Raw genomic sequence first — 23808 nt, forward strand, 5'->3', positions numbered from 1 at the left:
CACTTGATCTTGCCTTAATGAAAGCAACTGTACCAAGACTCTTAACTACATTTCTTCAGATCACAAAGTACCACAGTGTGATTCTGTGCAGCTCCTTAATTTAGAAGAGGTAATGTGTTCATTCAAACACTGGTGAAAACCCCATTAAATTAAAATAAGTTTTAGTCTGATTTTGTTATTAGGTTTCAGTGTTTGGTCTGGTATAAAATAAAACCAATCACAGTATCACAGTATCACAGTGTGTTAGAGATTGGAAGGGACCTCGAAAGATCATCTAGTCCAATCCCCCTGCCGGAGCAGGAACACCTAGATAATGTTACACAGGAATGCGTCCAGGCGGGTTCAGTTAGGTTTTTTGTAAGAATAAAATCAGAATACAGAGTAATGCCAGGGGAAAAAAAAACAAAAACATTCTTCCTCACAAAAGTGACCCATGTATTCACAAATTTACCTATGATCAATAAAAAAACAGTGCAGAAGAAAAATAATTGTTCTGCTGTTTGCATTTCAAGGCACACTGTAGAAGTTAGAAAACCAACTGAAACCACTGTTACATTATTTATCACTGATACGATATTTATTATGTTTTGTAATCACATTCTTTTATCTGTCAGAATATCTCCTGCCATATTTACCTGGTTATGTTTTCTTTACCATGTCATTAAAGAAGCATGTATGATTTTAGGAGAAATTAAACCAAAGTTATTATTAAAGTACTTCATAATGTCCAATGAATCAGAGAGTAATGTACAAAAAAAAAGAAATTATAAGGTGTTTTTAAACAGAATTACAAGTAATACTACATATATGTAAAATCAAGACTTGCTAACTGTAAGATCCTTTATTTCCATATCTTTAAGTCTGTGACGATGAGAATTAATATTCAGTAATAGTGTAAGATCAAGCATCCTCAATTTAAACATTTATGTAAAATTGCAAGAAAAACTAACTGCTATAACCGTAAGGAATTAAGTGATTAAATAGTTTAAGTAGAAAGAAAATGGATGTTAAATAAACCCATTATCCAATATCTTTTGGTAGCAGAATCCAAGTCTTTCTGAATTTCAAGTCAATAGTAAATAGATTGAAACCACTTCTCTTCTTATCCACTCTATTGCTTTCTTGATAACTCAAAAGCCCAATAAACATCACTGTGTGTAGAAATAAAGTTTTATTATAATAGTATCTTGTAAATCCACCAAAGGAGCAAGAAGAAAATAATTTCTTCTAGCAATAGCTTTTTTAAAGAGAAAATTTGCTGTAGTGTAATGATCCAGCCAGTATAAAATACCATCTGATGAAGAAGACATCATCATCTGAGCTGCCCTATCTTTTTAGAATCGTCCATGTGGGAAGTATATAGACTCATTACTTGCATTTATTTGTACTATTTCAGTCACCACAGTGAAGTACTATGCATTTCATAAAGGCAAACTTAACTCCTTCTCTGTACATTCATATATGTTAGAACTGCTTTCATCCAGCAGTCAATACAATTTTGTTTGTATTCTGACTAGAGCTGCCAAAATTATACAACCAAATTTTGCCCTCTGTCACGGAGTTTTAAAAGAGGGAGGAAGATTTCCAGGGCTCTCCTAACTCTTTCTGTATCCTGTTCATACATGCTCCGTAAAGTATGAAGTGTGTAAAGCTTCCCATTTTGACACAAGGAATCTTTTGGTGGCCGGGGCAACCCAGATTCGCTGGGGGCCTATTTCTTCATGCTTCTTTTAAGACCTTTCTTTTCCTCTGTACAAAAAAACTTGCCAGCTGGTAATTGTTCACCCCCAAAGAAAGGGAATTTCTAGACACAGGGACCATATATTCAAAAAATAATAGAGCAGTGGGACTTACGGAAATGAGGGGGGTGGGATTCATTAGGAGCCAGCACCAGCACTCCCCACAGGAAAGGGTCGAAGTTGTGCCATGAAGAATCAGAATATTTTCTTTCTGTCCAGAATATTTTAGTTTATGCTTATGAAGAACACCAAGCTATAAATTTAATCCTAAAAAGGGGTGCAGGTCAACAGGCACAAGTTACATGAAGGAAAAGTCCAACACAAAATAATCTGTATTAAACACTGGAAAAGGTTGCCCTTAAAAAAGCTGACATAGATAAATCTCCATTCCTAAAGACAGTTAAAACTCAGCTGAGCAAAATCCTGACCAAGTTATCCAACATCTGAGTTGTCTGTGCTTTAAGGAAGAGATCATATCCAACATGAATTATTCAATGCTAAGAAGTACATAATACCTTTTACTACTTTCTGTGTTTCTTGATTTTTTGTATCGTATTTTCCAAAATATACTTTCCTCTATCCATCCTCTTGAAAGAAACCCTGTGCCACCAATATGGTAAATACCTTCCGTTCTCTTTTCTACAGCCATATCCTGTAATTGACTATTGATAACTAAATTAATCTTCTGTATGTTGAAAAGGTTTATATTACTACATAAAATTATAAGGTTTTATTTAAAAGCACACCTTGAATTAGATGAACCATCCAATTTCATCAGTGCTCTTTGAGTTCCTTTGTGCAGCATATGAATTGTAGTACAAGAAGAATAGCAATCAGCTGCAATAGCTTTTCTATTTGGGCCTTAATGAAGAAGAAAGGGTAAGCAGTATTACTATTTAAATGATTTCTTGACAACAGAAAATGTACTTTCTGCAAAGAACTCCGTATCACTTTAAAACAACAGTTATCCCAGTGCTATTTAATTACTTCACCATACAGTCACTACTGTCGAGAGTATTCACATTAGTGATTTAACAAAGACGTTCTTGAGTTGCAAACTTCAACATTTTAATGTTTTGTTGGGATTTCTGCAGTTTGTGTTTGCTTGGGTTCTGATCTACTTAGATTTTGATACATAGGCCAAAGATTCAGGACACTGAAAATGTATTTGGCAAGAGCAAAATATACACAGGAGAATTACCTTTAAATACTTTTTAAAAAACTTACACAAACACAAAAAGTGAAATCCACATAATCAATTTAGGTGATTCAAATATGAAACTTCAAAAACTTTGATATACCAGCAAATGTCTACAATTGACCTGGAATGTTGTAGTTAGCCTACCTGGTAGACTGCCAAACAGGCTAGGGAATATGGCCTGCTACACTTGGCACTATCTCCTGCGTGTGAACCCTGAGATACAGCAACAGTTCTGCACATCTCCACGGCCTGCTTTCAGTAGTTCTGTATATGTCACTCAAACAACAGCCAGAATTGCAGGAGGAGAAACCTATGCTTTCATCCATTCCCCTAGGAAATAATACGCCAGACACTAGCCCTACTGCAGCACTTTCTCTACTATGTGGGTTTACTCATTTAACACAAACCTTTTTTATTGTATCCTACAAAGAAAACTTTTTTTAACTACATCAGTTATGAAATATTTCTTTGTCATTCCTGACACTCTTATCACCCTGGAGCTCATTTCTCTTATTCTGTTACTAAGTCAGGATTGCATGGAACACTCCTTACTTCATTTAATCATATATCTTCATTATCTGAGCATCATAGCAGCTAAAAGTCAGATGAACCTGTGCATGTTTCTCTCCTGAGGACACAGGAGAGAACTTCAGAAATTGGTATAATACAGCTCTGAAGCAGAAAGCATAACTGTCGAACAGTCAGATGTACAATACTGCTATACAATCTCACAGGGACTAGGATCACAAGGACCATCTCTGTCTCTTTGCCAGCATTTAAACACAGAAATTACCTCCTTATGTATATTTAGCATATGTACTAAAAAACAAGCTGGGCCTTATTTTAGCATGCTTGGCTAACTTTTATTTGCTAATTTCCAGATTAGAATAGCAAGTTCTTCTGTATTGACTGTTACTTGTGAGAACTAACTTAGGTTGTCTAACCAAAGCCAAAACCAAAACACAAATTATATTTCCATAAACCTTTATTCATCCTAGATATTTCCCACTGGTCTATAATTCTGGCAAACAGATCACCAAGAAAATATTTCAAAGGGAGCAGAATGCATATGCTACTGCAAAGTGTTTCTCTACAATTGTGACTTGAGTGCACATAGGCAGAAAACAGATTTAAAAATGCAGCCAAGCCTTTCAGTGACCAAAGAGCTTTTGGCATTTGTTTGGCTATAGGTTATTAAGAATAAAAATTGTTTTGTCTCAGTTTTAGGACTTTTTTTCATTTAGAGATTGAATTGCCCTTTTTTTGTACGTGTTTGATTAACTATAAACAACATTTTGACTGAAACACTTTTAACAAACAGGTTGATTCTTCAGGGCTGAATTATGGAAAAGAAGAATAAATAGTATACTCTACCTGTGCTATGAAGACTATTATTCTTGCCTTTCAGAGAGACAGGATTTTGCAATCTGTCCTGAAAACCAGTTTTCACAGGATTCTAAGGATTTGCATTTATTAATGCATAGGCCTAAGAAACAGCTTATGAAAGACTAAAGAGATAATTTTTGAAATATACATTCATATTATTTAAAACTTTATGATGGAAGGAGAATTAAAAATAATCCCCTATCAATGGCCCATGTTTGTTTATGCAATTCAGAACACAAAAGTAACACTCTTGTTTCTGTTATGAATACTTGTGTTGTATTGTTGAGCTGTGGGCTGTCTGCCTAAAGGATCATGATAGTTCTTTAAGGTCTTACAAGGTCTTTGTTTAGAACCTTACATTTAAATTATTTAAAGACCATCTGATGATTTATGCAAAAGTGCTTCCTTTTCTTCTCTTGAAACACACCGTGAGAGTTGCAACTGCTGTTGGTAATTATGCCTATAGGAAGTCTGTTTAACAGATGATACACAGATGCCACATGGCAATCACTAATTTTGTAACACCAACGAATTATTTTTTATCATGTTATCTTCATACAACTACTCTAAAAAGGATTCTGATAGGTATTTAGGAAATTCTGGAAGCAAGTCAATATACAAACAGAAAACATTTCTTACTCAGGTGCCGTAAATGACATTGTGACTTTGTTTCATTTTTATCTTGAGTCAGTTCCATCCCAATGGCAAGCTGAAATAGATTTATTTACTTCAGCATGGCAAAAATTAACAGCGTATCTAATTTTAGTCTGAAGGATTTTTTACTCAACAAATTCATCATCCTGGTAGAAACAAAGAAAGGTATTTTACAACAAAAACAAAGCTGTAGATAATACCTAAAAAAACCCCAACAAAGTGATGAAGAAGTGAACCTCAATGACACATTGTTTTTGAAAAATAATAGAATCTGACAGCTATTATTTTCACTCCCCTAATCTCTTTGTATCACTACCACCTCTATCTTTTTGTCCTCTTACCTTGTATTATCCACTCTCCTTGTATTTCCTCTTCTTCATAAAGTACAATCATTCCTCAAAATAACTAAGAGCAAAACAAGTAAAAACCTGGTGGGTATCTAGACAGCAACTGTATCTGTTAGTGTGCCTGCCTAACCTGTAAGGACAGGGATTTTTATCATCTGGATTAATTTACAAAACGATGAACCTTCCATGGTAGTGATTTCTTACTCCATCAGAATAGAATATTGCTTCCAAATATCATAGAATCATAGAATATTTAGGGTTGGAAAGGACCTTAAGATCATCTAGCTCCAACCCCCCTGCCATGGGCAGGGACACCTCACACTAAACCATATCACCCAAGGCCTCGTCCAACCTGGCCTTGAACACTGCCAGGGATGGAGCATTCACAACCTCCCTGGGCAACCTGTCCCAGTGCCTCACCACCCTAACAGGAAAGAACTTCCTCCTTATATCCAATCTAAACTTCCCCTGTTTAAGTTTTAACCTGTTACCTCTTGTCCTATCACTACAGTCCCTAAATGAAGAGTCCATCCCCAGAATCCCTATAGGCCCCCTTCAGATATGGGAAGGCTGCTATGAGGTCTCCATGCAGCCTTCTCTTTTCCAGGCTGAACAGCCCTAACTTCCTCAGCCTGTCTTCATACAGGAGGTGCTCCAGTCCCCTGATCATCCTCGTGGCCCTCCTCTGGACTTGTTCCAACAGTTCCATGTCCTTTTTATGTTGAGGACATCAGAACCGCACACAATACTCCAGGTGACGTCTCACAAGAGCAGAGCAAAGGGGCAGGATCACCTCCTTCCACCTGCTGGTCATGCTCCTTTTGATGCAGACCAGGATACGGTTGGCTTTCTGGGCTGTGAGCGCACACTGCCAGCTCATGTTCATTTTCTCATCAACCAACACCCCCAAGTCCTTTTCCGCAGGGCTGCTCTGAATCTCTGCCCAGCCTGTAGCTGTGCCTGGGATTGTTCCGACCCAGGTGTAGGACCTTGCTGCACTTGGCTTGCTTAAACTTCATGAGGTTGGCATCAGCCCACCTCACAAGCGTGTCAAGGTCCCTCTGGATGGCATTCCTTCCCTCCAACGTATCAACCGAACCACACAGCTTGGTGTCATCGGCAAACTTGCTGAGGGCGCACTCAATCCCACTGCCCATGTCAGCAACAAAGACGTTGAACAAGACCAGTCCCAACACTGATCTCTGAGGGACATCACTCGTTACTGGTCTCCAGCTGGACATTGAGCCATTGACCACAACACTTTGTGTGCGCCCATCCAGCCAGTTCTTTATCCACTGAGTGGGTCCATCCATCAAATTGATGTCCCTCCGATTTAGAGACAAGGATGTCGTGTGGGACAGTGTCGAACGCTTTGCACAAGTCCAGGTAGATGACATCAACTGCTCTGCCCCTGTCCATCAGTTCTGTAGCCCCATCGCAGAAGGCCACCAAATTGGTCAGGCAGGATTTCCCCTTAGTGAAGCCATGCTGGCTGTCACCAAGCACCTTGTTGTTTTTCATGTGCCTTAGCATAGCTTCCAGGAGAATCTGCTCCAAGATTTTGCCAGGCACAGAGGTGAGACTGACTGGTCTGTAGTTCCCCGGGTCATCCATTTTCCTCTTCTTGAAAATGGGGGTTATATTTCTCTTTTTCCAGTTGTCGGGAACTTCACCTGACTGCCATGATTTTTCAAATATGATGGACAGTGGCTTAGCAACTTCATTTGCCAGCTCCTTCAGGACCTGCGGATGGATTTCATCAGGTCCCATGGACTTGTGCACGTTCGGATTTTTAAGATGGTCTCAAACCAGATCCTCTCCTACAGTGGGCCCAAGGTCTTCATTCTTACAGTCCCTGCATCTGCCTTCCAAGACTTGGGTGGTTTGGTCAGAGCATTTGCCAGTGAAGACTGAGGCAAAGAAGTCATTCAGAACCTCAGCCTTCTCCAAATCCCGTGTAGCCAGTTCTCCCGAGAGCTTCCGGAGGGGGCCTACGTTCTCCCTTGTCTGTTTTTTATTTGCTATGTACCTCTAGAATCCCTTCCTGTTATCTTTCACATCCCTAGCCAAGTTTCATTCTAACTGGGCCTTAGCTTTCCTGACCTGGTCCCTAGCTTCCCAGACAATATCCCTGTACTCTTCCCAGGCCGCCTGTCCTTGCTTCCACTTATTATAAGCCTCTGTTTTCCCTCTAAGCTTCCTCAGCAGCTCCTTATCCATCCAAGGAGGTCTCCTGGCCCTCCTGCTGCACTTCCTTCTAGTTGAGATGCAACACTCCTGAGCTCGTAGCAGGTGGTCTTTGAATATCAACCAACAGTCTTGGGTTCCCATTGCCCTCTAGGGCTATATCCCATGGAACCTTACTAAGCAGGTTCCTGAAGAGGCCAAAGTCTGCTCTGTTGAAGTCCAGGGCACTGAGCTTGCTGCACACTCTTCTCACTATCCTGAGGATCTCAAATTCGACCATCTCATGATCGCTGCAACCAAGGCTGCCCTGGAGCGTCACATTTCCAATGAGCCCTTCCCTGTTGGTGAGCACGAGGTCAAGCATGGCGCCTCTCCTTGTCGGCTCCTCTATTACTTGCAGAAGGAAGTTGTCTTCTACACAATAGAGGAACCTCCTGGATTGTTTGTGCTGGGCCGTACCGCCCTTCCAACAGATGTCAGGGTGGTTGAAGTCACCCATGAGAACAAGGGCCTGTGAGCGTGAGGCTTTTCCTATCTGTCTATGGATTGCTTCATCTGCAGGTTCTCCTTGATCAGGTGGTCTGCAACAGATTCCCACAGTAATGTCTCCCATAGCTATATTCCCTTTAACCTTGACCCACAAACTCTCTGTGGACTGCTCACCTGTCCCCATACTCTCCAGCCTGTCCCTAACATAAAGGGTAACTCCCCCTCCCCACCTTCCGGGCCTGTCTTTTCTAAAGAGCCTGTAACCTTCCATTCCAACACTCCAGTCATAGGATCCATCCCACCATGTTTCTGTGATGCCTATTATATCATACCCCCGTAGACATGCACACATCTCTAATTCCTCTTGTTTGTTCCCCATGCTATGGGCATTTGTATAGAGGCACCTGAGCTGAGCTCCAAATGAAGCCGGCTCATTGGCTGGAGCGGCTGGGATATCTCTACATTGCTCCGAGCATTTATTATAGGTGCTGGCAACTGACTGGGTGTGTTGGGATGGAATGATGCCCCCTTCCCCCAACACATCTAGTTTAAAGCTTCCTTGACCAGTCTGGCAAGCCTCCTATCAAAACTGCTCTTCCCCTTATTTTATCAGACCAGCTCCACCAGCCCCCACTAGACCTGGCCTACAAACTTGGGTCCTGTGTTCAAGACACCCAAACCCCTGACTATGGCACCACCCTTTTAACTATTTATTAACCTGGCCAATCCTCCTAGCTTTTTTTAGGTCCTCCCCTGTATCCTGGAGAATTGATGAAAAGACTATCTGAGCTCCAGAGCCCCTAACCACCTCCCCCAGGGCTCTGTAGTCCTTCTTTATGTTCCCCAGGCTACTACTATCTATATCTCTAGCACCCACATGTATCACCAGGAGTGGGTAATAGTCCGTGGGACTTACTAGAGCAGGCAGCCTCTCTGCCACATCCCTGATCTGTGCCCCTGGATCACCTCCCTTGAGACCGGGTCAGGCCGACAGACGAGTGCTTCTGTCCCTTTCAAAGCAGAGTCCCCTACTACTATGACCCGCTGCTTTTTCCTGGCAGCACCAATTCTTTACCAGTGCATCAGCCGGCTGTTCATGGTGCGAGGGTGTTTCCTCATTCGCCCCCTGCAGGACAGCAAAGCGGTTCTGCATGGGGACAACAGATTTAGGAGGAGCCCCTTGCTTTTGATTGTCCTTTTCCTCCTTTTTTTTTTTTTTTTTGGTTTTGTTTTTTTTTTTTTTACTAATTCCCAGCTTCCCGGGTTAACGGCCTCCCTCTTTCCTTCATGAGCTAGAGGGGAAGCTTGTGGCCCCTGCACAGTTTGGGCCTGGAGCAAGCATTCCTGCTTCCTCTCAGCTTCCCTGACACCTTTCAGCCTATTGACAGCGTCCCGCAGCTCAGCCCCTGCTGCAGGAGGACCTCCACCAGGGAGCACCGAGTGCAGCCCTGCCCATTGCGCACCCTCCCCTCACCAGACCAGTGCAGGCACTCTCTACACCCCGAGCTCTGCGCTGCAGCCTCCCCTCTCATCGGCTCTGTCTGGTGCCGACGCTGCCACCGCCGGGGCAGCCAGAGCAGAGGTCCCGGACCGGGCCCTGGTCATACGACGAGTGCTCACCATCCCGCTCGCCTGCCCGCGCAAACTGCCCACAGCGCTCCTGGTCACTCGTGCTCCCTGGGGCAGGTTTTTACCCAGTCAGAGCTGGTGCCGCTGCTCCTGGCAGGGTATTTCATAAGGTATCACCATCTTTACACCGTTAAGCAACTTGGTCCTGTGAGTCAGCTGCTCGCCTCAGCTGAGCTGCCGGCTCCTGGGCAGGTCCTGTCGAGGACTTGAGGCTCCCTCGGTGGCTCTTGTTGCTCTGAGTTGAGGCTCCTGGACGCTGACCTCCCCCCCCCGCTCCCGTATTGAAGGCGTCCTTTCTCGAGCTACTCACCTCATCAACTTACCACAGAGCAGCTGTTTATATGAGTCAGTTATAATAAAATATATCTACATCTTTCTTTCAAGGATTAACTACTTGCAAGAATTCTTGACAAATTGCAGCTTAGAGTCGTGGAAGTTTCATATGCATTTTACAGGCTGCAAAACAGACAAAAGTGATTTTACGCATTACTGTCTAGTGATTTAGTGTCTGAATTGACATGCAGATGACATTTGTTCTGTTATCTACCAGTAGTATAATAAATCCAAAACTTGGTGCCTTTCAAGTGCCCAGTACTGCAGGATCAGTACCTCAAAGCCTGAAGAGAGATGTCTACTGTTTTACAGACTCCATGCACACTGTTGTAACCTGAAGGTGCATTATTTAATGAATAATCTCATTCATACAAATCTAAGCAGGATCCAAGGTGCCACATCACATGCTGCCAAGAGCCATGCATCAATTACACAAAACAAAAGATTCAAATGCCCCCTTTACCTCTTCTTACTTTTATCCTTGCCAGCTGAATACTCTGCTTAGCTCTTGTGTAAAGGTCTGAGCGGAGAACAGTGCTCATGCCACCTTCCCTCTGCTTAAGCAGTCTGCTGTGTACACATGCTTGGAATATACTTACTCAGATGACAGACTCTGGACTAAGGACCAAGTTGCTTAACAGTGTAAAGATGGTGATACCTTATGAAAGACCTTGAATATAATTTTAGGATTCCAGGATTTCAAACTGTCACACAATGAGGAACTTCTGGATTTATAAAGTAATTGAGAAGAGCACTTAAAGATCACAATTTTAGATTTATGTACTGAGAGTAAGTATTACCTGGAAAATAAAACATAAAGCCCAGTTTACAAATCAAACCTTCACGCTTTCAAGATCCAATGAGCTTCAGTCAAGTTTTTAGTTCCTAATGCTGAAAAAGAATATTGGAAAATAGGACCAAGCCTCTTTTGTAACTTTGAACACTTTACACAAACTGCTATATGAACTTTTTATATAAAGGGGTTTTGTTTGGTTGGGTTGGTTGTTTTCTTCAGAATCCTACTTGAACCCTGATCCTTCATCATGCTTCTGCTGGAGTTGAAGGTTTGTTTTGTTTTGTTTTCTTAATTGTTTTTAGATTAAAAACTAAGATTGCAAATGCAGAGATTGAATAAATAGGCACCAGTTCATACAATGCCATTATGCTTGTCTATTATATAACAGTAGAGTCAAAGTTTTGCGAGAAAATCTCATCCTTATAATTGGTTTATTTATTAATTACTATAAAGGCCCTAACATAGATAACTGCTGTCTACAAAGAGCAGTCCTGTGGGTTCAGGTAACAGCAAATTCCCCAAAACTCTACTCAGTTGTTGCTGTCACAAAGAACTATAAGGTGGAGCTGAGTCACATAAACTATTGTTCTATTAATTTTAAATTACTTAAAAATTTAGACAAAATGTTGTGTGAAAGTCAACTACTGAAGACAAGCAGAAGTTTACATGTTCCAAGCACAGTCCTCTTTCCATTCTTGAGCAATATATATTTGGGTATAACCACTTAGTAATCAGTAGGTAACTAGCATAGAAACTCCACCAAAATTGACAATATTATAATTGTCTTTATTTATTTACCTCCATTCTGTTCTAATATAGGTTATGGTAAATATGCCAGCTCTGCAATCCAATTAGCGCCATCAACACTGCACAGTAACACAACCTGGTAATTCATTCCTCCTTGGAGGTATTTTGTGGACAAAACCTTGAATTTTACTGGAATCATTGCAAAACTATTAAACACTCATTTGTAATATTATAATTTTAACACTTGTTCAGCATTGAGAAAGTCATAACTCATTGAGTCAACAGCTTCAGTCTTGCACCTCAGAGTCCAGTATTTGGCCAAAGATGATAGGTTTGGGCATGGCATATTTGTTTCACGTATAGTAAGCATATTTCTGATTATCTAGAATATGCAAACAGAAATTTATGAATAGTTGATACATTTCAGTTAAGGAAACATGCAAACCAGACTGAATTATATAAAGTAACAGGGTAGTGAAATGGAGTACTCAAAAGAACATTTCCACTTGTTATATACAGTTTGGAACAAGAGCGAACAGCTGTAGAACCCCATGAAAACAATTCAGTAGAACAAGATATATGAAAAATAGTGTTAAACTGCTTCTACACAACTCTAAATCAAGCTTTGAATGGAGCGTGCTCCTAACAGTTCCACAAACCAATATTTGTGCTCAATTACCATTTTGATTTTGCTTATGAGCAAAATTTCTGTCATTTTGTCTCTGAGGCCACTATCCAGCTAGGGCAGTAGCCGAAGGTACCCATGTAATTTTCTCAGTTCAGGAGAAAGGAGGACAATCTGACTTTGAAAAGACTGTAATGCTACCATTCACTAACCCGTGGGAAAGCTTTATGAGACATAGAGATTTATTGATACCAGAAATATCAAAAGGTTTAATTATCAAAAGATTTCTAAGGTTAAAGGCACTATTAACATCTGCTCTTCTACAACACTGAGGAGCCTCCATCCCTTTATTCCCTTTACCTCTCCCCCTTTAAATTTTGTAATTTACAGAAAACTGACTTCTGGATATCCTTTGCCAAAAGAAAGAGGTATGTCTGGTGGAATCTATGGAATTTACATTATAATGGCAGTAGGAGGAGGAAATTTGAGTTTGCTGTACAGTTACAAGAATGATGTAGCTGTCAGAGCTCTGACTGCCTCTTGCCTTTCCAGAGGGCCTGGCTGCTTGGGCTCAGGACCAGTTTTGACAGTGCAGCTGTGGAGCCTTGAAAGAGAGCTGTGAGAAGACTGAGCAGATTCCTGCCAGATTCTCCTTTGCCCAAGAGATGCCTTCAAGCTTAGGTCTTGCCCTTGCTCTCTTGGCTGAGCTATGCTGCCAATATGACCTGCATCCAGCTTCCCACCTCCTGATTCTGACCCAGATCCTGTAAAATCAAGTTCCCAGTTTGACCTTGGACCTGCCAGAGAAGCCATAATGAGGAGCCAGTCTGGACTTACCCTGGCTACCATCACCATCAGTCACTGTCATCTGCTCTGCTTTTCCTATGTGGGTACCATGGAACTAGATCTGCTGCAGTGGTCTAACTGCCCTGGCCTTGCTCACTTTCACTTCCAGCCCCATCCACCTTCCCTTTACAGAGCATCCAGCCCTTGCTGCTGGGTGCAAGGGCAGCATCCATGTGTGCACTCAGCACACCTCATCAGCAATCCCCCCATCAAGCTGAGAATTTCCCAGCTACTTTCTGCAAATATGAGATAATGGACTGACTTTCAGCAGAATAACTGAACTCCCAATTGACTCAACTCTTGGTCTGCTTAAAAATGAAGGACTAACACAGGAGCTAAGGGGGAGTTATGGGGTAGATCCTTGGAGATTCCCCTAGGCAGGACAGCTGTGCTTAGACCAACTGAAAGATGTTACCTGATCAGAGGTACTGGCTAACTTCTTCCACTAACTATACAGTCAGTCCAGACAGCTTCCCCAGGCAGTTTGTGCTGCAGATGTAGGAACAGACCAACCTGTACATAAATCAGTAGATTGAAATAGTCTCTAAAAACTGTCTATGCATATACAGGAAGGAAAGGGTACACAGAACAATCTTTGCCTACAGTTAAAATAGCTTAGATATATTCTGTGCACAGTTTAAGATAATTGATAGAAAATGCTGATGTACATGCTGGAGTAGTTGCTAGGGTCAGCTGGATGATAACAGTCCCATGATTCTCATTTGATCCAGCTGAAGATGCCATCACAACAATGATTGCAATGGAAACTCCTGGCACCATCTGGACAGCAACTGGTCTTCCTGTTGAAAACACTTAATTCCCCATGACTATTACTCTGTTTTAATCTGACAGCCTGTCACTAGCTGTGCAAAGTATCCTGTCAATATATCCAGTGAGCATGTTCAAAACTGGTGTAGCACAGTACAGGTCAAGGCTTACTAGCAATCTGGAAAAGTTACCTGACACAGGTCCTATAACAGCTTTTTTGGAAACTTTATTGTCTATTTAAGTTTTGTGATGTATAACTTGATAGAATTTCATCATCACCTCTTGTAGTGCCACCTCGCCAGCTCCTTCATCCAGTGCATTCTTTACCTAGAGTAAAATACCTTCTGCTTTACCCACCTTTAAACCAAGAGATTATCAAACTGAAAGCTATTGCAAAATTGCAGAAACAGCACAAAGCAATAAATGCAGAAAATGGACATTTAATTACACACTGAAATAAAATTTTAGCTCTTGTTAGTGCAATATCCAAAAAATATTTTCTTGCAGCTATTTAAAAGTTGGATATTACTCTGCCCTTATGCTGGGCTACTTGCAAAGTACATTAAGCAGTAAAATAAAAAGGAATATGAATCAGATTGAAAGAAAATGTTCCTTAACATCTTGTCAATTTATGTTATCAGCTTTAATGCATTGATGAAAGAGCGGAAAGTAGGGGATAAATTTCTAACTAAATATCTAACTGCACTAGTTCACCCTAAAATATATAAAGCAGACTAGAAGTCCTGTTTGTAAAGTGCAGCCTACAGATGAATTGAAAGTAATTCTAGACAGTTCATCCAGACAGACAGGATATAGATTTGCTTCTGTCTTTATGTTCCCTCTCAACTGGAAATTTTTACAGAATACTCTGTATTATTTTCTCCTCCCGAGGCAGGAAGAAAAAGGCAAAATGCTTTTTACTTTACATGAACCACAGGCAACAGCTAGTAAAATGCTGACATTAGAGGCTGCATGGCAATGTCTTACTGCAGTTCAGTATTGATTCAAGACTGGCCTCTGTCTCACAAATGCCTTTGGGAAAAAAATGGAGTGTTAATGTAACTGAACAGCAATCCATTTCTTAACTGTTATGTTTCAGAAATACAGAGAGTACACAGAGGTGTGGGGTTGTTTTTTTCCTTTCAATACAAATCCTATTCATCTGAAAATTGATTATAAGTGGGAGGAGTTAATGAAAACAGATCAGTGCATTGAGATACAGAATCTTTTAGGTTCTTCTTCTGTGGTTCAGCTTTTGCGGAAGTTACCAATGATTGAACATTATTCATCAAATATTTATAAAATTTCACCTACCTGAAATATGTTAAGAATCTTAATATTCAAACAATTGCACCTCATATAAAGCATTTACCACAAATAGCATATCCTTATGTCTTTGCTGATTTATGCAATGTACTTGCTACTGTCTCACATAGTAGTACACATAATACTACATAAATAGAACCTACATAAATATATATGATTCCCACATCAGAAAGCGAAAGTATTCTTCTACCATACATCAAATGAAGAGCACCAAAAGTGAGTTTCATGTGTTTCATGTTATAAGGTTAGGGCAAAGTCATTCCAGAATTGGCGACCTACTGGCAAAGCTCTTCCAGTTCAAAACCTGCATAGTCTTCAGGTAATTTTGTCTTCAGTGATAACAGAGATGGAAAAACTTTTAACTTAAACACTTTGTTGCCTTTGTTAAATTATATGAACTTAAATTACATGAATAAACATTATCCTCTCAAATGTCTAAGGAGCAAAGTGAAAGAATTGAGGTATGCGAGAAAGTGGGATAAAATGAACCATAGACATAACACAGGAATAGATAGGCAGTTACTCTTAATAACAGCTGTAATCTCCAAAGGCCTTTGTGAGTAGCTGTGTGTTAATTACATGAGTCTGATAATGCAGACAGGGATTATAATTAAAACTATTTTTCCATTACAAGAGAATGGCTGACTGAAATACAGTTGAAATATACTGGCATTAGACAGTGACCTGCTATTATGCAGTGCTTTCTATGGCTATCTTGACTTATCTCATGAAAGGGATCCTCCCATAAGTATTGTGTTAATTGCTGTAAAACGGAAAAGACAGTCATCTACTCCAGGGTGTACAGCATGTTTTTAGTGTCATGATTCTAAAGTAAAATCTGAGATAAAAACATCTGAAGCATGGGTTTGTTGAAGAGCAGGAGTATAAAAAGTGTAATTACCAACCCCAATCTAAAACAAAATGTACATGTTTGCTAGGAAGAAAATTACTTCTAACAGCATTTAGGTATTCATCCTCCCAGAGTAATAAGAATTAACTTCATTTAAGCTTATGTAGTTTACTGATTCAAGCAGTAAACTATCCAGGTGGCCAATAGCTTCTGCCTAGATCAGTTCCACAAAATCACTAATTTAGAATCATGGAATGGTTTGCATTGGAAGGGATCTTAAAACTCATCTAGTTCCAACCCCCTGGCATAGGCAGGGACACCTTCCACTAGACCAAGCTGCTCAAAGCCCATCCAACCTGGCCTTAAACACTGCCAGGGATGGAGCAGCCACAGCTTCTCTGGGTAACCTGTGCCAGGGTCTCACCACCCTCATAGTGAAGAATTTTTTCCTAATGTCTAATCTAAATCAACACTTTTTCAGCTTAAAGCCATTATCAGCCACTTTCTGACATAAAACACTTGAATGACTGGCTTCTTCTAGAAGTAACTGCAGTAAAATAAACACAATTCAGTGAAGAGACAAAAATGGAAGTCATGGCAGTGATGTTCTTACACAGATAATTAAACTTTCCTATTCCCGTAAACAGTGCAGTGCACAGTGCTCATTCATGCTTAGTATAATTTCTCCACTACCATCAAACTGAAGGGAAGGTGTGCTATTATGAATTCTTTCAAGAGGAGAGCAAGACAGGACAGACGGCCATGACCTGTTTTGAAAACTGAGACATGAAGTCTTGGAGAAGACAGAAATTGATCTGCTTGATATCATTATCAGTGCATGGTACTATTAGGTACATGGAAATAGTAGTCTGCAGACCCCATTGCTTCCTTTAAAAGAAAGTGTGGTTCAACAATGACCATCTCTAACAGATGACACTAGATTGATAGTCCAGAAAGCTCTAGTGGGCAAGACTTCACTCCTGTGTAAACAAAAATTTGGAGCAGCAAAGCTACAAGAGAATAGAGAGGCCATGAAGATCAGCGCAATTCATGCATCAAAGAGCTGTGAAAACAGATGTTCCCCTCTTCTTCTGAGGAACATTGTCAAAGCATTTACTTGAGCTTTTTTCTCAGTGTTCTACAACTCCAGAAGCTACCATTAAACTTGATGCTGTTAAACAATTCTTACACAAGTTTGGACATTTATATTACTTGTTTATATGGCATCACTACACGGCTTCTGAGATCACGAGAGGACATATGTGGGCCCTTCAACACTGCTGGATATAATCTATGTGCCAGCTGTGCCCTGTAATAGAAGCTAACCCTGGTGGAAGAAAGAAGTAGATAAAGTACAGTGAGAACGTAAATGGGAAAAAATTACTTTTCACCCCATTTAGAGCCACACACTGTGGCTGAGAAAAGAAGCAGTATTATTCATTATTTGTATCATAGCAACCAGCAGGAGCTCCTCTCAGGGCTTCACAGTACTGACTGCTGTACACTTCCATCACTTTTGGTTTTGATAGATTTTTAATGAAGTTTAAAATGTTAATTAGATTTACCATGTAACAGCCATGAAGACATATACCTTGTCAGAAGCAAATATTATTCTACTGCAATACTTTGGTGAGAATACTACAACAATAATACAAAAGTTCTATTTGCATTGCACTGAAACACAGAAAGCATTAACATACTTTTCAATACTCCTCGTTGCATTGCTGTACATGATAACTTAGAAGAGTTGCTGTTGATGTGTATAAAACTGTAAACCTTTTATTCACCTACTGATCCTCCTACATTCTCTCACAGTAACAGAAAAGCTTACTTTTTCAAGGACACTGTATTTTACAACTTGGGGCAAAAAAGAAGTATCAATAATTTTCACTGTAAAATCTGGAATGGAATCAGAGTAATTAAAATCACATATGCCCAGTAAATACTGTAATGTAATAGGCTGCAACATCATACTTAAGTTAGAACTAATAGAAGAAGAAAATTCTATTTTTCAGTGGCAAAATAACAGCAAAAAAGTTTTGAGAAATTAAATCCTTCCTGACTAAGCTATTGTACTAACAGGTCAAAATGTCTGCTGTGAACCTGATGATGAAGGGTAGATTTCAGTCTATATTCTTTAGAAAAACTATGGAAGAAACACAGTAAATGTATCTTCATTGGCTAGTTACATGATTTTTTTATTAGCTTCATCAGCTACATGCATGTCTGAAGCTAATTCCTCCCTTATTCCTGACTTTCACTTCAGGATATATATGTGTCATCATATTCTTCAGCATCAGGATATTTAGACCAAGTTTAACTTCTAGTACATTCCCACAGAGTAACTAAATACCTACCCTATGACTGAACAGCAGTCTCTAAAAGTGAAAGCTGCATCTTGTTAATAGATTAAAGAGTGTTGGAACTGGTTTTGTTTCTTTAACTCGATAATTAGAAACAGTTGTAACAATACTGCTTCCTGATCAACTAAGAGCAGTCTCAATCTTGATTTTCAGCTCTCCCAAGAATTTTTATGGAAGAAAGAGATGCTCAGCACTCAATGAATTCATCTGGATTGCAAAAATCTGTGTGAACCAAGAAAAGAAAAAATTGTGATGATAAGCGGGGTTCCATTAGGAAAATCATAAAGCTTGAGCCATACTAATGCCTGCCAAAGCTTTGCATGCATTATGAAGCTGGACTGTAGGTGTACTCTGAGATGGAAAAATGTAAAATCAATTTCCACAGACAGAGCTGAATGTAAGAAAAAAAAAACCAACCAAAACCAGAAAATCTGCAATAAATTCATACACACAGAATGACAATATTTATGAGCTTGTTTATGAGCTTGCCATATTGCTAGACAGGGGAAGGAGAAAATAAATGTCACTTTCAGGTGGCAGAAGTAACAGGTATTATGCTTTCACTATTAAGTTAGATAATTCCCTCTCACTGGCATGTGAATACTTACATTGTTAAGGCATTAGCATGTTCCTCTGCATGCTTCAAGCTTCTGCCAACTCACATCCTCCCAGTTTCCAGGCACAGTCTGGGAGACAGAGCATCACCATGATCATTCGCATTAGGCAGACTGGATATGAGCACTCAGTCCTGAGGGCCAAGAGTTCACTCGTACAGGCACAGGCCAAGCCATGCTAGCTGGCCACAGTTCCTGCAAGCATTCCTAGGCATGTAATGTACCACTAGAGATTCAGCCCACTGATTGCACTAATATAATGTGCATATAATGGAAACAGCCTCTTTGATTTATCCATGTGCTTGTTCAACATATGTTCAAAATAAAACGCCATATTTAAATAAAAAGCTGCACTATCACAGATTTCTCACTCTACAACCATCTCTTCTTCACTCTCTAATCAAATGCTTACTTTAACAATAACATAACCAAAACCCAATTCAGTGATGCATTTCCTTATTCAGAGTTTCCCCTCTGACAGTGAAGGAAAAACAGCATGGCAGTTTCATCCAGGGAAAATATCTCCCTGGTTCTTTTGATGAGGGAGTATATTGCTGTTAATTTTTTATGTGACATTTCAGTACTAACAGAGCTAGATGCATTAAAAATGTAAAATGAATATTTCTGTTTAAATATTGAACAGAGCCATAATCTGTACAATTCTTATTTCTCTACATGAGGCAAGATTATCACTCTACAACACTTGTACCACTTGATATTTTCCTACTGAGACCTTTGAAATCTGGAACTTGTGATTAAGCACAAAATTACTTATCCTGGTTTTGGCTGGGGTAATTTTCCCCCCAGTAGAGAGGACAACCTGGTTGTCTGAGGACAACCCTAACTCTAAACACATCCTCTGGCATATGACAAAGATTTACAAAAAGGAGTAGTGTAGCAGTGGATATTGTAGAAGTGGAAGTGCTGGAGAGATAGGGAAGAGAGGGAAGTAGGGAGACTGCTTCTCTTCTCAGCACTGTCAACCTGAATTATCTGTAAAGCAACCTGAATGAAAATCATCTGTGTGTCACTTGTGACAAACCATGCTAAGATATGAGAGGCTGGGAAAGTTTTATTTAGACAGGAGTAGAATTTATAACAATAAAATATAAAAGCAGTGTCTAGTTAAAGAGATTGAAATGTATCATCAACGTATATTTGTTTTCCTAGATTCCTGTGAGTGCAAAATTATCTTAAAAACTCATGAGAATGACAGTTCTAGTGTAAATGAGAACACTATACAGAGCACTAAGGTCTTTATACAGCCTGTGAGTTCCTCAGCATGCCACAGGTTTTCTAGGGTTTCAGAGCCCTTCAGTGGTAAATGAGTGTTAAGTGTGAGCTAGAGAGCCTTATGACAGGGTGAGTACAGACAGAAGCCCGAACCACTGCCCCCAGGAAGCTTTTTTGAAGCACAGTGCCCAGTGCAGTTCTCTCTGAAAGGCATTCCGAGGGCACACCTCAAAACCACTCTGAGGAATTAATCATCAAAAGGCAGCTCTTGACAACTGAAAGATCTGGCTTAAAATTGCATTGCTGCTCCAAGCCAAACTGCTAATACAGACACACTGCTGATGCTACAGTAACTAGCATAAGGAGAACATATGCTTGTAAAACAAAATATTCAGGTCATAAATTCTTTTTCACAACAATTCTTTCAATCCCAGTACACCCTGTCCTTATCTCATCCAGAGGGTTAGTATCGGTGTCACTGGTAAAGACTTTGGGTTTCCTCTATTTGTATTTCTGGGAAACCTACTTCATGGTGTAAATTTTCCACAATGACTTAAGGCTAAATAATTTTGTGAGATAACTGCACAAAACTGACGCTTTAGAATACTTGGGCTCTCCAATTCAACCTGGACTCACAGGATGAGGCAGAACAAATAAGAAATTGCTTGTTTGAAAGTAAAATTAATGTGAAAGGAAAACAGTTTTTATGTTAGCCAAAAATGTCTGATTTTAAGTGGCCTCTCTTGAAGAGGCTATTCAGAGCAAAAATTAACTTTCTCCAACTTAATGAGATCTCCCACATACTGAAAATTCTAATTAAGCTTCTGTTTTCCTACTTCTATAAATAGACAACACCTACATTAAAGATTGCAAAAAAAGAAAGCTGATGCTGTTTGAACTACTTGCATTTATTTACCATGTCACATTTTCCCGCATCATGTATAAGCAAATGAGGAAACATTTATTAGAACAGTTTCTTAACTAGTTTCCTAGGACAAAAAATCCCCAAATACGCCAACAACATGGAAAATCAACACTATCAGACAAAATTTTATACACATCTATACAATTTAATCTCAGAAAAGTACTCTATATGAAGGGCCCAAATCATCTACTGCACTATATACCTGAAAGAACTGGCAACTGGTAATATGTACATTTAGGTTGGGCAGATGGCAGATCAAAGGGCACATGATCTCCTTATATACATCTATTTTGTGGCTCTTTTTTTATTTTATTTTTTCTTTTATTGCTTAGCAGTGCTTTTGTCACAAAACTATTCACTGCTCACAGGAAACCCCCCTACTCTCTGTTATTAACTAAGAGGTTTTCATGAGGTACTACATTATCTAAGGTAATTAAAATCTTTCACAATGCAGCCTTGTTATAACTTGGCTTTGTGGGAAAATTTGCTTTGTGATGCTTTTATCAACTTTATTTTGAAGCTTGTCACAAACAAGATAGATTAATTTGAGGCTTATATAATGGCAAATGTGCCACTGCCAAAAACTTCCTTTAATAACCATAGTATAGAACTGGTCACTGCTTTCCTCTTCACTAGAGCTCTGTGGGTACCAGTTTCCCCAATATATTCTCTAAAGCAGACTCTGGATACTGCTGAAGTATCACCAGAAACTGTCTCATCAGGAAATAATGAACTCCATTTGCACAGCCAAACCAAAAAGTTTATTAGAAGGCAATGAAATACATACAACCAAATGCAAGCATCAGCCTGGTTATTCAACTTATCTCTTCTGGGAAACACCAGAAGCAACTGAAATTGGTAGCTGCATCCAATGCAAAATTCCACAGAAGTATTTTATGTTACATTTATTTACGAAAATTGAGCTGCTAAGAACTGAGAAAAAAATTATTGTGAGGACTGATCTGTAAATAAACTATAGGTCAGCCAGTAAGCACAGAAGGAATGCATAAGCTTGAAGGATTCATTTCCTCCAAGTCTGTCTACAAAGACAACCCTCCCCTTCTCTGTTCCCAGCACAAGAGGTTTCAAATGACCCCTGATCATCTTTAGGTGGTTCTGAGGGAGCCAAATGGTTTACACTCACCTGCTCAGTCATCTGCCCTCCCTGGAGGATCTTCCTGCTTCTCCAACAGTGTGAGGTATAACTGGAGAGAGAGACTGGCTGTTGTAGGCAGGAAGAGCTAGGACACACTAGTAGCTCCTTGTAAAATGCCCGAAGGGACAGAGACTCTGCTAAATAAATAAGCCAAGCAAAGTGTAGTCTCCTGCAGCATGAGGGGCAGTAATCCTTGATGCACTTGGCAGGAGAAGGAAATTTTCATTGCTAAAGCACAACTTGACTTTCAAATATTTGTCAGAGAGCAAGAAATTTAGTTAAAACTTGTTCAAAGTCTGTCCCCAGCAGCTCGTCTCTCTCTTGAGTGAAGATTTTATTTTAGTTCATTATTGATGAATGCTACCACTGAGCAGTAGCCTGTCTTCTATCTCCCTTGACAAATAAACTTCTCAAGGAATTTTAGCAGTGTTTGGCTTTATTCTTTTTGAATGGAAACATTTCCAATGTTCAGAATCAGCATGAAAAACGATTGTATTTAGTGTTGAGAATTAACTGCTGAAAACCACTTTTATAACTGGAATACTGTGTTGTTGCAGCACCAAATAAGGAAGGTATGCAAAGTGGAACTGCTGACAATTACCACTGGTTTAAGTTTAACAATTTTAATTTATGTTGTTGGTGATCCGTAAGGCCCCAGTAGCCTTAAAAGGGTTTCACACAAGCACATGAGCTTGTACTTCATGACTAAGCCACAAATCCAACACCATTGTTAGCAATGGATTATAGTTTTTGGCACAGAGAAGAAGCCAACATTAAGATTTCATAATCCAACAGCAGACCATGAGTAAGCCGAAGTCCTGTAAGGCCTTCAGAGTGCAAGTAAACTGAAAAAAACACCTCTACTGTATTGGGTCTTGAGGGAGCCAGCGGATGAAGTGGCCAAGCACTATCCATCATATTTGAGAAGTCATGGCAGTCCATTGAAGTCCCCACTGACTGGAAAAGGGGAAACATACCCCACAGTTTTAAAAAGAGAAAAAAGGAAGATCCAGGGAACTAGAGGCCAGTCAGTCTCACCTCGGTGCCTGCCAAGATCATGCAACAGATCCTCCTGGAAACTATGCTAAGGCACATGGACAATAAGGGGGTGATTGGTGACAGTCAGCATGGCTTCACTAAAGGCAAATCGTGCCTGACAAATTTGGTGGCCTTCTGCAATGGGGTTATGGTGTTGGTGGATAATGGAAGAATGACTGACATCATGTATCTAGACTTGTACAAAACATTAGACAGAGTCCCGCATGGCATCCTTGTCTCTAAACTGGAGAGACATGGATTTGACGGGTGGACCACTTGGTGGATAAGGAATTGGCTGGATGGTCACACAAAGGGGGTAGGAATAGATGAACTTTAAGGTCCGTTCTATGATTCTGTGATTTTCCTACTGAAGATGCCAAAGGGTGCTTTAAAAAAAGCATCACTACAAATCCTTCTATTTTCTAGCACAGTAGCTTATCACTGTTAATGCAGAATCCAGTGTGAAGACGATTGTGTAGACAATATATTCACAACAGGCAAAACCAAAGTGCTGGGAAGATGATGCCAAGTTCAGGAGAAAGAGCCCTGTGGAACA

General features: G+C 40.0%; 1 long non-coding RNA gene across 4 annotated transcripts; it reads right to left on the minus strand.

Moving 5' to 3' along the window:
- Window positions 1-11526: 11526 nt before the first annotated feature.
- On the minus strand, window positions 11527-23799 carry LOC130594047 (uncharacterized). Of its 4 annotated transcripts, none has more exons than XR_008970961.1 (4): window positions 23745-23799; window positions 17755-17822; window positions 13395-13468; window positions 11527-12930 (listed from the first exon to the last, which is right to left on the minus strand). It is a non-coding gene; the product is annotated as an uncharacterized LOC130594047 (long non-coding RNA). The 4 variants fall into 4 exon arrangements; XR_008970960.1 differs by lacking the exon at window positions 23745-23799 and adding an exon at window positions 18895-19662; XR_008970963.1 differs by lacking the exon at window positions 17755-17822.
- Between the last annotated feature and the right edge of the window lie 9 nt (window positions 23800-23808).

Source organism: Pezoporus wallicus, unplaced genomic scaffold (genome assembly GCF_028554395.1).
Source record: "Pezoporus wallicus isolate ANWC-B61680 ecotype Strahan unplaced genomic scaffold, APGP_CSIRO_Pwel_v1 scaffold_6446, whole genome shotgun sequence".
Classification (NCBI taxonomy): Eukaryota; Metazoa; Chordata; class Aves; order Psittaciformes; family Psittacidae; genus Pezoporus; species Pezoporus wallicus.